At 47.0% G+C, this 14,866-nt stretch overlaps 1 protein-coding gene across 1 annotated transcript in view; it reads right to left on the bottom strand.

Moving 5' to 3' along the window:
- Positions 1-827, bottom strand: part of LOC106588826 (uncharacterized) — a 109,621-nt gene extending 108,794 nt beyond the window's left edge. Inside the window, exon 1 of the mRNA XM_014178286.3 lies at positions 27-827. The gene's annotated coding sequence lies outside the window, so the exon portion shown is untranslated. The remainder of the gene's footprint in view (positions 1-26) is intronic.
- Between the last annotated feature and the right edge of the window lie 14,039 nt (positions 828-14,866).

Raw genomic sequence — 14,866 nt, 5'->3', positions numbered from 1 at the left:
GAGGGAAGAAGACGCCGGGGGCTTACCTTGCGTTTCTCTCCACCGAGCGTTGAAGGTTAGATGGAGGAATGTGATGTGTGTGGGTGTCAGTGAGGTGGTAATTTCAGGTGGGTCCTCTGGCTCCTCTCCTCCTTCAGCCACGCATGTCTCCCGGAGAAATTTGGATTGTATCAGATCAGTCAATATCAAAAGAACAAAAAGGAATTAAAAAAAAAAAGATTTAGAAATGCCTCTGGTTTTAAAGCTGAGTTTGTTTACATGTGCAGAGGAAGGGAGGGGGGGACTACAACAACAACAGAAAAAATCTAATATTTTCACCAACTGCAGGTGGAACAAATTGTATTTTTCTTTTGGTTCTTTCTCTGTCTCCCTGGAGGAAATTTAGTCCATGTGCTTCTGCAGAAAGTGAGCGAGTGAGAGAGAGAGAGACTGAGAGAGGAACAGGGTGAGAGCGAGAGAGAGGAGGGGAAAACGTCTATGCCGTCTTCAGGCTGACTAAAAGTGGATCTGAGGCGCACCTTCTGAATCTCAGCGCTCTCACACTCCGGGGTGGAAAGTAGGAGGGAAGGAGAGAGAGAGAGAGCGAGCGAGAGAGAGAGTAGAGAGACAAGCAGTACATGCAGGCAGGTAGGCAGTACAGGCAGGCAGGCTATTCTAGTCGGCTTGGCTGAGAGGTAAGTGCAGTGAGTCCAGCCAGTGCACTCCCACTCCCACAGCTCATAACTAGGGGCTGTGCACCTCCCAGGTCCAATCTCCTCACCCTAGCTTTACTCTGCGCTCCCTCTCTCACTTCAGGCTTATTTTGGGAAAAGAGAGTCAGGATTGTTCCTTGGGTTCCCTGCCACACAAAAGACAAGTGTGTGAGGGTGGATAGAGTGAGGTAGGATGGAGAAGGGGAGTGGGCAGGATGGGGTGAGGTAGCAGCACAGAGAGGGGTGGGGTAGAGGGAGGGAGGGAGGGAGGGAGGGAGGGAGGGAGGGAGGGAGGGAGGGAGGGAGGGAGGGAGGGAGGGAGGGAGGGAGGGAGGGAGGGAGGGAGGGAGGGAGGGAGATTTGGTAGCTTCTATTGCCCCCTTTATTTACCCTCCCTCCCTCCATCACACCCTCCCTGCCTCCCTCTCTCCTTCAGAGAAAGCTCCCAGCCCTTTCTCCCTCACTATTCAAGTTCTTGTTTTCCCACTTTGGATAGAAATACAGGCAGGCAAACACGAGGCTACACACACACACACATGCACGTGCACACGCACACGCACACATACACACACACTTACTGGAGGGTGTTGGCACAAGAGTTGCCATAGAGGTTTCACACTCAACAGCTTTCCACTCACCTCAAACAATCTTTCTCTTCACTTTTGGTCTATATTAGCCTAGGTCAAGTAGTTGAATCAGGTGTAGGGTTACAAAATGTCATAATTTTCCCAAAATGTCAGGTTTTCCAGGATTCCGGATTTCCTTCTTATTCCCTCCTCATTTCACAAATCTTCCAACCGGGATTTCTGGAAAATATTTAAAAGCCAGGCATATCACATAATTGCACAAAACACAGGGCCCTAATTTCTGGGTGTGTGTCATGCAAGGTACATTAGGTACATTCACATACAAGTGGAAAAGCATTTCCGTTAGTAATAAGGGGGGTAATCATACAGCAATTTTAGGCTAATTGCTAACCATTCAATAATAAAAGCTCTCCAGCTAGGCTAACCATTCCAGGATATTTGAATGTGGGCTATTGGGCAACTGGCATAGTTGCTTATCACACTGTGGCTAATTGCTAATCATGCTGACACTAACCATTCAAGTCTAATTGAACTGAAGATAACTGCATATCTGCATCCCTGAGTAGCTAATTGCTAATGGAACAGTGGCTAACTATTCAGGGTGAATTACGCCTTAACTCAACACAGAGAAGCTAATTGCAAATCAAACAGAGGCTTACTATTCAGAGTGTGTTCTACATAGGGTTAGCATTCAGAGCTAATTGTCCATCTGTGTGTTGGCTGTGTGTTATGGTAGTGGACCTTGAAGCCTGACTCTGGATGCATCCAAAATTGTACCCTATTTCTTATATGGTGCACTTATTTTTTACCAGGGCCCATCTGGTCAAAAGTAGTGAACTATAAAGGGATAGGGTACCATTCCGGACTCAGACCAGGTCTGGGTCTGCGTTTGGGCGAGGTAAGGGAACGCCGGACCTAAACTCTTCCTGAGAGACCTACTGAGACTGAACCATTTGCTCAGTCTGATATCAGATAGGAAAAGAGGGGATTTTGTTCGAGAGAGAGCGCGAGAGAGAGACAGACAGAGAGAGAGAGAGAGAGAGAGAGAGAGAGAGAGAGACTGAGACAGAGGGCGAGAAACAGACAAGACAAATATAGACTTAGTGAGAAAGAGAATATGTCATACAGTCGATAGCCATACCTATTCTTTCTTTGATTTCTTTGAGGTGTTCTTTTTCTTTTCTTTTTTCTTTTCCAAAAATGTCAACATGCAGAGTTCAAACCGGGACCATAGACGACTGTCTGTCATCAAATTGGCATTCATTGAACTGTCATTTTTTTCTTCTAATAAATCTCCCTCTACCACCGTCTAATCTCTCTATTAAAAGGAAAAGGTTGTGCTGAACTCTCCCTTCCCCTCGTATGTTGACTAGGACTGCTTTTCAGTTAAAGCATATTTGGGTAGTGATCACTAGTTTCAACGGGAGCCCAGTCTGAAGAGCATTAATTAGGCTTCAGTGTCTAATGGGGCTTTATATGTGTTTCTCTCTCCCGTTTCATCTGGAATGGCAATTTTCTATGACAAAGAGATAGAGGGATGATAAGACATGCAATGGAGGAATGGAAAATCACAAATAAAGAATAAAGGATTTATTACAGTATTTTACATTTTCTAAAGATGATTTTACTGCTCTTAAGGGTCTTAAGGAGTGCTATAAAAGGGCCATTATGGTAATTATTGAAGTATCCCAGACGGTACTATCACGACTTCCGCCGAAGTTGGTCCCTCTCCTTGTTCGGGCGGCGTTCGGTGGTCGAAGTCACCGACCTTCTTGCCATCGCTGATCCTCTTTTCATTTTCCTTTGGTTTTGTTTTGTCTTCCATCACACCTGGTTCCAATCCCATTCAATTACATGTTGTGTATTTAACCTATTAGGGCTAGGGGGCAGTATTGACACGGCCGGATAAAAAACGTACCTGATTTAATCTGGTTACTACTCCTGCCCAGTAACTAGAATATGCATATAATTATTGGCTTTGGATAGAAAACACCCTAAAGTTTCTAAAACTGTTTGAATGGTGTCTGTGAGTATAACAGAACTCAAATGGCAGGCCAAAACCTGAGAAGATTCCATGCAGGAAGTGGCCTGTCTGACAAGCTGTGTTTCATCTTGGCTCTTTTTATTGAAGACTGAGGATCTTTGCTCTAACGTGACACTTCCTACGGCTCCCATAGGCTCTCAGAGCCCGGGAAAAAGCTGAACGATATCGAGGCAGGCTGAAACACATTATCGCTTTTGGCAAGTGGCCGATCAGAGTACTATGGGCTTAGGCGCGTGCCCGAGTCGACCAAATGCTTTATTTTCTTTCGTCTGTTTACCTAAACGCAGATTCCCGGTCGGAATATTATCGCTTTTTTATGAGAAAAATGGCATAAAAATTGATTTTAAACAGCGGTTGACATGCTTCGAAGTACGGTAATGGAATATTTAGATTTTTTTTGTCACAAATTGCGCCATGCTCGTCACCCTTATTTACCCTTTCGGATAGTGTCTTGAACGCACGAACAAAACGCCGCTGTTTGGATATAACTATGGATTATTTTGAACCAAACCAACATTTGTTATTGAAGTAGAAGTCCTGGGAGTGCATTCTGACAAAGACAACAAAGGTAAGAACATTTTTCTTATAGTAAATCTGACTTTGATGAGTGCTAAACCTGCTGGGTGTCTAAATAGCTAGCCCTGTGATGCCGGGCTATCTACTGAGAATATTGCAAAATGTGCTTTCACCGAAAAGCTATTTTAAAATCGGACATATCGAGTGCATAGAGGAGTTCTGTATCTATAATTCTTAAAATAATTGTTATGCTTTTTGTGAACGTTTATCGTGAGTAATTTAGTAAATTCACCGGCAGTGTTCGGTGGGAATGCTAGTCACATGCTAGTCACATGCTAATGTAAAAAGCTGGTTTTTGATATAAATATGAACTTGATTGAACAAAACATGCATGTATTGTATAACATAATGTCCTAGGGTTGTCATCTGATGAAGATCATCCAAGGTTAGTGCTGCATTTAGCTGTGGTTTGGGTTTTTGTGACATTATATGCTAGCTTGAAAAATGGGTGTCTGATTATTTCTGGCTGGGTACTCTGCTGACATAATCTAATGTTTTGCTTTCGTTGTAAAGCCTTTTTGAAATCGGACAGTGTGGTTAGATTAACGAGAGTCTTGTCTTTAAAATGGTGTAAAATAGTCATATGTTTGAAATATTGAAGTTTTTGCATTTTTGTGGTTTTTGAATAACGCGCCACGGGATTACACTGGCTGTTACGTAGGTGGGACGATTTGGTGCCACCTACCCTAGAGAGGGTAACCCTCTGTTCCCCCTCATGTCCTTGTCGGTGATTGTTTATTGTAAGTGCTTGTGCACGTCTGTCCTGGAGTGCGTCGGGTTATGTACCCATTATTTGATTGTTCTGTTTTCCGGTGGGTTTTTTGTTATTAAACTGTGCCGTTTGGAAACACAGTTTTTGTTCTCCTGCGTCTGACTTCTCTGCCGTCAGTACGCACTCCTTACAGAATCACCGACCTGACTATGGAGTCAGCAGGAGCAGGTACACCGGGTATAGGGGTGGAGGAGCGCGTCCGGGAGCACACAGCAATGCTCCACCATCTTGGCACCGCCATGGACATTGTTGTCCAGACTATGGACCGCTGGAAGAGACAGGGAGTTCTTCCAGCGCCTCCACCAGCACAACCGGGGTCTCCTCTGAGCGCCCCTCTTACTCCTGGTCCCAGTGGGATTTGTCTCTCCCTGCCCCATTCTCACCCAGAGCCCTCTGTTGCACATATGTTTATGTATGTCACTTTCCCTGAGTTTTCCCCGCATTCCCAGCATAAGGCGCTCGTCGATTCAGGCGTGTCTGGGAATTTTATTGATAGAGCGTTAGCCTATAGTTTAGGGACCCCCATTGTTCCCGTGGCTGTGCCTTTCCCCATTCACGCCTTAGATAGTCGACCATTAGGGTCAGGGTTGATTAGGGAGGTCACCGCTCCTTTGGGCATGGTGATGCAGGGGGGTCACAAGGAGAGAATTAATCTCTTCCTTATTGACTCTCCTGTGTTTCCCGTGGTGCTGGGCCTACCCTGGTTAGCTTGTCATAACCCCACTGTTTCTTGGCCACAGAGGGCTCTCACGGGGTGGTCGCGAGAGTACTCAGGTAGGTGTTTAGGGGTTTCCGTTGGTGCTACTACGGTGGAGAGTCCAGACCAGGTCAGGCGCATTCCCCCTGAATATGTCGATTTGGCTCTCGCCTTCTCTTAAAAGAAGGCAACTCAATTACCACCTCATCGACGTGGCGATTGTGCGATAAATCTCCTGGTAGACGCTGCACTTCCTAGGAGTCACGTGTTTCCCCTCTCACAGGCGGAGACGGAGGCTATGGAAACATATGTCTCCGAATCCCTGCGTCAGGGGTACATTCGGTCGTCCACTTCACCCGCCTCCTCGAGTTTCTTTTTTGTGAAGAAGAAGGAGGGAGGTCTGCGCCTGTGTATTGACTATCGGGGTCTGAATCAGATTACTGTGAGGTATAGTTACCCGCTACCGCTCATAGCCACAGCGATTGAGTCAATGCACGGTGCGCGCTTCTTCACCAAATTAGATCTCAGGAGCGCTTACAACCTGGTGCGTATCCGGGAGGGACACAAGTGGAAGACGGCTTTCAGTACCACCTCAGGGCACTATGAGTACCTCGTCATGCCGTACGGGTTGATGAATGCGATATCAGTCTTCCAAGCCTTTGTAGACAAGATTTTCAGGGACCTGCACGGGCAGGGTGTGGTGGTGTATATTGATGACATCTTGATATACTCCGCTACACGCACCGAGCATGTGTCCCTGGTGCGCAGGGTGCATGGTCGCCTGTTGGAGCATGACCTGTACGTCAAGGCTGAGAAGTGCCTGTTCTTCCAACAGTCCGTCTCCTTCCTAGGGTATCGCATTTCCACCTCAGGGGTGGAGATGGAGAGTGACCGCATTTCAGCCATGCGTAATTGGCCAACTCCCACCACGGTAAAGGAGGTGCAGCGGTTCTTAGGGTTTGCCAACTACTACTGGAGGTTTATCCAGGGTTTTGGTCATGTAGCGGCTCCCATTACCTCACTGCTGAAGGGGGGCCCGGTACGCTTGCAGTGGTCAGCTGAGGCGGACAGGGCCTTTAGTCACCTGAGGGCTCTGTTTACCTCGTCTCCCGTGCTGGCCCATCCGGATCCCTCTTTGGCGTTCATAGTGGAGGTGGACACGTCCGAGGCTGGGATTTGGGCTGTGCTCTCTCAGCACTCAGGTATGCCACCTAAGCGCCGACCCTGTGCCTTCTTCTCAAAGAAGCTCCCGGCGGAGCGAAACTATGATGTGGGGGACTGGGAGCTGTTGGCTGTGGTCAAGGCCTTGAAGGTGTGGAGACATTGGCTTGAGGGGGCTAGACACCCTTTTCTCATCTGGACTCACCACCGCAATCTGGACTACATCCGGGCAGCGAGGAGACTGAACCCTCGCCTGGCAAGGTGGGCCATGTTTTTCACCCATTTTATGCTTACCCTTTCCTACAGACCAGGCTCCCAGAACGTTAAGGCAGACGCATTGTCCCGGCTGTATGACACAGAGGAGCGGCCCATGGATCCCACTCCCATACTCCCCGCCTCCTGCCTGGTGGCAGCAGTAGTGTGGGAGCTGGACACGGACATTGAGCAGGCATTACGTGCAGAGCCCACTCCCGTCCAGTGTCCCGCTGGGCGTCTGTACGTCCCATCTGCTGTTTGTGAACGGTTGATCTATTGGGCCCACACGTCACCCTCCTCTGGTCATCCTGGGATCGGTTGGACAGTGCGCTGTTTGAGCGGGAGGTACTGGTGGTCTACCTTGGCTAAAGACGTGAGGGTTTATGTTTCCTCCTGCTCGGTGTGCGCCCAGTGTAAGGCTCTGAGGCACCTACCCAGAGGTAAGCTACACCCCTTACCCGTTCCACAGCAGCCTTGGTCGCACCTGTCAGTGGATTTTCTGACTGATCTTCCACTCTCACAGGGTAACACCGCGATTCTGGGAGTTGTGGATCGTTTCCCTAAGTCCTGTCGTCTCCTCCCTCTGCCCGGTCTCCCTACGGCCCTACAGACTGCGGAGGCCCTGTTTACACACGTCTTCTGGCACTACGGGGTGCCTGAGGACATAGTATCTGATCGAGGTCCCCAGTTCACGTCATGGAACGTCTGGGGGTCTCGGTCAGCCTTACCTCGGGTTTTCACCCTGAGAGTAACGGGCAGGTGGAGAGAGTGAACAAGGATGTGGGCAGGTTTCTCCCCTATTGCCAGGACCGGCCGGGGGAGTGGGCGGCGTTCGTGCCCTGGGCTGAGATGGCACAGAACTCGCTCCGCCACTTCTCCACTAACCTCTCTCCCTTCCAGTGCGTACTGGGGTACCAGCCGGTTCTGGCGCCTTGGCATCAGGGTCAGACCGAGGTTCCTGCGGTGGACGACTGGTTCAGGCGAGCGGAGGAGACATGGGAAGCCGTCCGTGTCCACCTTCAGCAGGCCGTGACGCGCCAAAAGAGGAATACAGTTCGCCACCACAGTGAGACCCCGGTGTTTGCACCGTGGGACCGGGTCTGATTCTCGACCCGAAACCTGCCCCGCCGGAAGCTGGGTCCGCGGTTTGTGGAGCCATTTAAAGTCCTGAGGAGAGTGAACGAGGTTTGTTATAGGTTACAGCTTCCACCCGATTACCGTATTAACCCCTCGTTACATGTGTCTCTCCTCAGGCCGGTGGTGGCTGGCCCGCTCCAGGAGTCTGAGGTGCGGGAGGTTTCTCCGCCCCTTCTGAACATCGGGGGGGCCCCGGCGTACTCCGTTCGCTCCATACTGGATAGGAGGCGCCGGGCGAGGGGCCTTCAGTATCTCGTGGAGTGGGAGGGGTATGGCCCGGGGGAGAGGTGCTGGGTTCCGGTCGAGAACGTGTTGGACAAATCTATGGTGCAGGAGTTCCACCGTCTTCGTCCGGATCGCCCTGCGCCTCGCCCTCCGGGTCGTCCCCGAGGCTGGTGTCGACGCGCTGCTGGAGCCGCGCGTTGGGGGGGTACTGTCACGACTTCCGCCGAAGTTGGTCCCTCTCCTTGTTCGGGCGGCGTTCGGCGGTCGAAGTCACCAACCTTCTAGCCATTGCTGATCCTCCTTTCATTTTCGTTTGGTTTTGTTTTGTCTTCCATCACACCTGGTTCCATCCCATTCAATTACATGTTGTGTATTTAACCTCTTACATCTAGACGTTCCGCTAGCGGAACACCTGCTCCAATATCCAATGATGGGCGTGGCGCAAAATACAAACTCCTCGAAAATCCGAAAACTTCCATTTTTCAAACATATGACTATTTTACACCATTTTAAAGACAAGACTCTCCTTTATCCTCTCTGGGCTAATCGTCCCACCTACGCAACAGCCAGTGTAATCCCGTGGCGCGATTTTCAAATACCTTAGAAATGCTATTACTTAAATTTCTCAAACATATGACTATTTTACACCATTTTAAAGACAAGACTCTCGTTAATCTAACCACACTGTCCGATTTCAAAAAGGCTTTACAACGAAAGCAAAACATTAGATTATGTCAGCAGAGTACCCAGCCAGAAATAATCAGACACCCATTTTTCAAGCTAGCATATAATGTCACAAAAACCCAGAAGACAGCTAAATGCAGCACTAACCTTTGATGATCTTCATCAGATGACACACCTAGGACATTATGTTATACAATACATGCATGTTTTGTTCAATCAAGTTCATATTTATATCAAAAACCAGCTTTTTACATTAGCATGTGACGTTCAGAACTAGCATACCCCCCGCAAACCTCCGGTGAATTTACTAAATTACTCACGATAAACGTTCACAAAAAACATAACAATTATTTTAAGAATTATAGATACAGAACTCCTTTGTGCAATCGAGGTGTCCGATTTTAAAATAGCTTTTCGGTGAAAGCACATTTTGCAATATTCTGAGTACATAGCCCAGCCATCACGGCTAGCTATTTAGACACCCACCATGTTTAGCCCTGACCAAACTCCGATTTACTATTCCAAAAGTTTGATTACCTTTGATGTTCTTCGTCAGAATGCACTCCCAGGACTGCTACTTCAATAACAAATGTTGGTTTGGTCCAAAATAATCCATCGTTATATCCAAATAGCGGCGTTTTGTTCGTGCGTTCAAGACACTATCCGAAGTGTAAATAAGGGTCACGAGCATGGCGCAATTCGTGACAAAAAAATTCTAAATATTCCATTACCGTACTTCGAAGCATGTCAACCGCTGTTTAAAATCAATTTTTATGCCATTTTTCTCGTAAAAAAGCGATAATATTCCGACCTGGAATCTGCGTTTAGGTAAACAGACAAAAGAAAACAAAGCATGGGGTCGACGCGGGCACGCGCCTGAGTCTCACAGTACTGTAACCAGCCACTACCCAAACGCGCTACTTTTTTTCAGCCAGAGCCTGCAAAGCCACGATTCAGCTTTTTGCCGCCTTCTGAGAGCCCATGGGAGCCGTAGGAAGTGTCACGTAACAGCAGAGATCCTCTGTAATGGATAGAGATAATCAAGAAGGGCAAGAAATTGTCAGACAGGCCACGTCCTGCATGGAATCTTCTCAGGTTTTGGCCTGCCATATGAGTTCTGTTATACTCACAGACACCATTCAAACAGTTTTAGAAACTTTAGGGTGTTTTCTATCCAAAGCCAATAATTATATGCATATTCTAGTTACTGGGCAGGAGTAGTAACCAGATTAAATCGGGTACGTTTTTTATCCAGCCGTGTCAATACTGCCCCCTTGCCCTAACAGGTTAACTAACCACACTGTCCGATTTCAAAAAGGCTTTACAACGAAAGCAAAACATTAGATTATGTCAGCAGAGTACCCAGCCAAAAATAATCAGACACCCATTTTTCAAGCTAGCATATAATGTCACAAAAAACAAAACCACAGCTAAATGCAGCACTAACCTTTGATGATCTTCATCAGATGACACTCCTAGGACATTATGTTATACAATACATGCATGTTTTGTTCAATCAAGTTCATATTTATATCAAAAACCAGCTTTTTACATTAGCATGTGACGTTCAGAACTAGCATACCCACCGAACACTTCCGGTGAATTTACTAAATTACTCACGATAAACGTTCACAAAAAGCATAACAATTATTTTAAGAATTATAGATACAGAGCTCCTTTATGCAATCGCGGTGTCCGATTTTAAAATAGCTTTTCGGTGAAAGCACATTTTGCAATATTCTGAGTAGATAGCCCGGCCATCATGGCTAGCTATTTTGACACCCACCAAGTTTGGTACTCACCAAACTCAGATTTACTATAAGAAAAATTGGATTACCTTTGCTGTTCTTCGTCAGAATGCACTCCCAGGACTTCTACTTCATCACCCAATGTTGTTTTGGTTCCAAATAATCCATAGTTATATCCAAATAGCGGCGTTTTGTTGTGCGTTCAAGACACTATCCGAAGGGTAACGAAGGGTGACGCGCCCGGCGCGTATCGTGACAAAAATGTCAAAATATTACATTACCGTACTTCGAAGCATGTCAAACGCTGTTTAAAATCTATTTTTATGCGGTTTTTCTCGTAAAAAAGCGATAATATTCCGACGGGGAGTCGTTGTTTTCGTTCAAAGACTGAAAATGTAAACATGGAGTCGTCTCGTGCAAGCTCGTACCAGTCTCATTGTTCTCAGATCGACGACTTATCAAATGCGCTACTGTTTTTCAGCCAGAGACAGCAAAGTCATCATTCAACGTTCTGGCGCCTTCTGAGAGCCTATGGGAGCGTTAGAAAATGTCACGTTACAGCAGAGATCCTCAGTTTTGGATAGAGATGGCAAAGAAGGCCAAGAAATGGTCAGACAGGGTACTTCCTGTACAGAATCTTCTCAGGTTTTGGCCTGCCATTTGAGTTCTGTTATACTCACAGACACCATTCAAACAGTTTTAGAAACTTTGGAGTGTTTTCTATCCAAAGCTAATAATTATATGCATATTCTAGTTTCTGGGCAGGAGTAATAACCAGATTAAATCGGGTACGTTTTTTATCCGGCCGTGAAAATACTGCCCCCTATCCATAACAAGTTAACCCTCTGTTCCCCCTCATGTCCTTGTCGGTGACTGTTTATTGTAAGTGCTTGTGCACGTCTGTCCTGGTGTGCGTCGGGTTATTACCCATTATTTGATTGTTCTGTTTTCCGGTGGGTTTTTTGTTATTAAACTGCGCCGTTTGGAAACACAGTTTTTGTTCTCCTGCGTCTGACTTCTCTGCCGCCAGTACGCACTCCTTACAGGTACCATATTTTCTATGTTGTCCACTACTTTTGACCAGGCCTCTGTGCCATTTGGGACGCAACCTATAACAAAGAAGGAGCAAAAAAACAGTTTGTTCATTATTGGTCACGTTAAATTGAATAATCTCCGAAAAAGAATCACTGTGACTAACGTCTGTGAGAGGCCGTAGTGTATGTGACTTTGAGTGAATGGCTCTCAGAGCACATACATGGAAAGGGCGGGGTGTCCAGATGCCCAATGATGATGTCATCAATAGCAGCCCTGTGTGTGGTGGTAAAGGGCCTGTGGAGTGTGAAGTCAGACCTGCCATTCATGCGCCCAGGTGTGTTTGTGTGTGTGTTTACCCCCTCAACTTTCAATCCCCCCTCCCATAGTTTGAGAATTATATTTTTAAAATCACTCTAATGCACAACACACACCACACACACACAAATCCGCAAATCCACAAACCATTCATTCCTGTACAGTACCTCTCTACCCTGAACAGACCAGTCTCCTGTATAATACCTCTCTACCGTCAACAGGTCAGTCTCCTGTACAGTACCTCTCTACCCTCAAAAGACCAGTCTCCTGTACAGTACCTCTCTACCCTCAACAGACCAGTCTCCTGTACTGTACCTCTCTACCGTCAACAGACCAGTCTCCTGTACTGTACCTCTCTACCGTCAACAGACCAGTCTCCTGTACTGTACCTCTCTACCGTCAACAGACCAGTCTCCTGTACTGTACCTCTCTACCGTCAACAGACCAGTCTCCTGTACTGTACCTCTCTACCGTCAACAGACCAGTCTCCTGTACAGTACCTCTCTACCGTCAACAGACCAGTCTCCTGTACTGTACCTCTCTACCGTCAACAGACCAGTCTCCTGTACAGTACCTCTCTACCGTCAACAGACCAGTCTCCTGTACTGTACCTCTCTACCGTCAACAGACCAGTCTCCTGTACTGTACCTCTCTACCGTCAACAGACCAGTCTCCTGTACTGTACCTCTCTACCGTCAACAGACCAGTCTCCTGTACAGTACCTCTCTACCGTCAACAGACCAGTCTCCTGTACAGTACCTCTCTACCGTCAACCGGCCAGTCTCCTCTCACACGCTTACAAAGTGCCAAATTCCCCTGAAGAGGGAAAAACACCTGATCGTAAGTCCATTTTTTCCCTTCCTTCCACCCTCCCTTCCCCACCCTCTCCATTCCTCTCCATGACAAGCGTCAAAACAAACAGTGGTGGTTTACTAACTGGAAACCCACACCATTGCATCATACAGGCTGTTTAGCTATGGATGTATGTCAAATCCCTGAAATAACCTCTGACGGAGAGGGCTGGCGTCGCTAATATGTCTCACCCTGTACCCCACCCTGGTGTATGTAAAATGGTCCCACTGTGTGCTAATTTGGGGGGTATATTCACAGGAGTGTGATTGTGTGTGTTTCTGTGTGTATGTTTTGGGTGGGGTGTGTGTGTGTGTGTTTGGGGTGTAAATGCATGGGTGGGGTTGTATACATGGTCTGTGAGTAGTCTGTATGTGTTAGTAGTGTGTATATTTGTGTGGTGTGTACGTGTTTGTGTATATTTGTGTGGTTTTAAGTGGGGGGAAGGGCCTACTTTAGGGGTGACTCAAGCTTTTTTATAGTTAAACCTCTCTTTTAGCGGTATCCCTGACAGGGTTGTGTTATTGAGACGCACGCCTCCGGCTACAGAGAATATTTTCATATCTCCGTTTTTTTCCTCTCTTTTATATTCCCTCTTTACAACTTTCTCCATTGCTCACTCTCTTTCCCTCGTTGAAATTATACCATTTTCTTCTCTATAAACCGTGACTTTACTGCTGCTATCTCCATCTCTTTCTCTTCTCCGTCTTTCACACTCCCTTGTTTCTTCTCTCTGTATCAGCCTCTTTCTCCTCTCTCTGTTTCAGAAGGGTGGTTTTCTCTCTCAGGTGATTCTGGTCCACTTTTGTCTGCTATAACCTTACAATGGAATGCATGGCATTCACCATGGTGGCTACAGAGAGGTGGAGCAGAGGAGAGAGAGCGAGAGAGAGAGAGAGAGAGAGAGAGAGAGAAAGAGAGGGAGAAAGGAGTGGAGAACAAAAGAGAGGAAGGGAGGAACGAGTGTATAGGGAAATCGGAGAGGAGAAGGAAAGGAGAGAACAGGGGAGGAGAAAAGCTGGAGAGAAGAGGAAAACACGGGACGGGTAAAGGAGTGAGAACAGGGGAGGGTGAAAAGAAAAATGCAAATGATCAGAGGACAGGAAGGGAGGGAAAAGGAAGAAAAACAACTAGAGCAGACAAGAAAAGAAAGAAGGGAGAAAAGAGGGAGAAGAGGCAGGGTCTTTTTTTACCCAATGTTTAAACTGTGGCACTCTGAAATTGATATAAATTTCAGGGGGAAATTCCTTTGTGCTGGTCCTGGGGCTCTGCCAAGAAACCTGACTGGCATTTCAGGGGCGGGAGAGAGATGGAGGAATGATATTTTGGCTAGCCTCCTCCTTGGCTAACCTGGCCCATATTGTACCTGAGCTCCATTTCCCCTGGGTCATTATTTGACACTGATAACAGGGGGGTGGGGACGGAGGAGAGAAGAAGGATGTCAGTGTTTTCACCCTGGGAAAGAGAGCTCCGTAGAGATTAGAGGACAGGGATGGTCAACCTCACGTCCATCTGGCTGAGAAAAGGAAGAGGGAAACAACACTAAAAATAGGCAACACAGAGGGGATGGAACGACAGGAGAAGCCCACATTTTAAACAGTGCTGTTACAGTAATCCCTATTCGACACACACACACACACACACACACACACACACACACACACACACACACACACACACACAGGCAAGATGCTGCAGGGTGAGTAAATAGGAGAGTGGCGACTGAATGGTATTTTACTGCCCCTGTATTTATGGCAGGTTATTTTGACCATGGGTGGTCTCTGCTCAAAACTCATTAATCAACATCTGTGTGTGTGTTTACCCCCTCAACCTTCAATCCCCCCTCCCATAGTTTGTGAATTCTATTTTTAAATTCACTCTCTAATGCACAACACACACACACATCATGTGTGTGTGTGTACACATTCTTGTGAATGTGTATGTGTGTGTGTGTGTGTGCACATTCTTTTGAATACGTGTGTGTGTGCACATCCTTGTGAATGTGTATGTGTGTGTATGTGAGGTTAACCTTACATACCAATGGATGTTCTAATCAGCTGAGATGGAGGGATGAAAGAATGTGCTGATT

Source organism: Salmo salar, chromosome 27, assembly GCF_965601325.2.
Source record: "Salmo salar chromosome 27, fSalSal1, whole genome shotgun sequence".
In the NCBI taxonomy this organism is placed as follows: domain Eukaryota; kingdom Metazoa; phylum Chordata; class Actinopteri; order Salmoniformes; family Salmonidae; genus Salmo; species Salmo salar.
The sequence above is the reverse complement of the archived record's forward strand: the minus strand, read 5'-3'. Positions and strand labels throughout refer to the sequence as shown.